Below are 1,975 nucleotides of genomic sequence, written 5' to 3'. Positions count from 1 at the left end.
TATCCCCTGTGTGCCTTGTCGACTCAGTTAGACGTGCGGGCACGCGAATCGACGTAATATTAAGGACGCTATCGGGAAGCGCTGTGTCGATCGGCCAGGTTACCTCCGGACCCGACCCGAAAATTTTCTAAGTCCCGCGCGGCGTGTTGCTTTCGCGCGGCGTGTTGCTTTCGCCGCGTTTACCTCCGGCGCCGAAAATTCTCCGCTATCGAGGCGAACGGACGACGGGGGTGCACGGGGGCACTCGGGTGGCCGAATAGACGTGCGGGCACGCGAATCGACGTAATATTAAGGGCGCTAGCGGGGAAGCGTCGATCGGCCAGGTTTACCTCCGGACCCGACCGAGCCGAAAATTTTCTAAGTCCCGCGCGGCGTGTTGCTTTCGCCGCGATTACCTCCGGCGCCGAAAATTCTCCGCTATCGAGGCGAACGGACGACGGGGGTGCACGGGGGCACTAGGGTGGCCGAATAAACGTGCGGGCACGCGAATCGACGTAACATTAAGGGCTTTAGCGGGGAAGCGTAGATCGGCCAGGTTTACCTCCGGACCCGACCGAGCCGAAAATTTTCTAAGTCCCGCGCGGCGTGTTGCTTTCGCGCGGCGTGTTGCTTTCGCCGCGATTACCTCCGGCGCCGAAAATTCTCCGCTATCGAGGCGAACGGACGACGGGAGTGCACGGAGTTACTCGGGTGACCGAATAGACTTGCGGGCACGACGAATCGACGTAATATTAAGGGGGCTAGCGGGGAAGCGTCGATCGGCCAGGTTTACCTCCGGACCCGACCGAGCCGAAAATTTTCTAAGTCCCGCGCGGCGTGTTGCTTTCGCGCGGCGTGTTGCTTTCGCCGCGACCTCCGGCGCCGAAAATTCTCCGCTATCGAGGCGAACGGACGACGGGAGTGCACGGGGGCACTCGGGTGGCCGAATAGACGTGCGGGCACGCGAATCGACGTAATATTAAGGCGCTAGCGGGGAAGCGAAGCGTCGATCGGCCAGGTTTACCTCCGGACCCGACCTGAAAATTTTCTAAGTCCCGCGCGGCGTGTTGCTTTCGCGCGGCGTTTGCTTTCGCCGCGTTTACCTCCGGCGCCAAAAATTTTCCGCTATCGAGGCCAACGGTCGACGGGGGTGCACGGGGGCACTCGGGTGGCCGAATAGACGTGCGGGCACGCGAATCGACGTAATATTAAGGGTGCCAGCGGGGAACGAAGCGTCGATCGGCCAGGTTTACCTCCGGACCCGACCCGAAAATTTTCTAAGTCCCGCGCGGCGTGTTGCTTTCGCGCGACGTGTTGCTTTCGCCGCGTTTACCTCCGGCGCCGAAAATTTTCCGCTATCGTGGCGAACGGACGACGGGGGTGCACGGGGGCACTCGGGTGGCCGAATAGACGTGCGGGTACGCAAATCGACGTAATATTAAGGGCGCCAGCGGGGATGCGAAGCGTCGATCGGCCAGGTTTACCTCCGGACCCGACCCGAAAATTTTACTAAGTCTCGCGCGGCGTGTTGCTTTCGCGCGGCGTGTTGCTTTCGCCGCGTTTACCTCCGGACGTCCAAAAATTCTCCGCTATCGAGGCGTACGGTACTACGGGGGTGCGTACTGGGGACACTCGGGTAGGCCAAATAACGTGCGGGCACGCGAATCGACGTAACATTAAGGGCTTTAGCGGGGAAGCGTAGATCGGCCAGGTTTACCTCCGGACCCGACCGAGCCGAAAATTTTCTAAGTCCCTCGCGGCGTGTTGCTTTCTCGCCGCGTGTTGCTTTCGCCGACGGGGCCGACAGGCGCTCCGCGGCCAAGTCCCTCGCCGCGTGTTGCTTTCGCTTCACGGGGCTGGGCGCGCGGCTAAGTCCCTCGCCGCGTGTTGCTTTCGCCCCGCGGGGCTGGGCGCGCGGCTAAGTCCCTCGCCGCGTGTTGCTTTCGCCACGCGGGGCTGGGCGCGCGGCTAAGTCCCTCGCCGCGTGTTGCTTTCA

Source organism: Wasmannia auropunctata, unplaced genomic scaffold, assembly GCF_000956235.1.
Source record: "Wasmannia auropunctata unplaced genomic scaffold, wasmannia.A_1.0 LD336101.1, whole genome shotgun sequence".
Lineage (NCBI taxonomy): Eukaryota > Metazoa > Arthropoda > Insecta > Hymenoptera > Formicidae > Wasmannia > Wasmannia auropunctata.
This window is presented reverse-complemented; position numbering follows the sequence as displayed.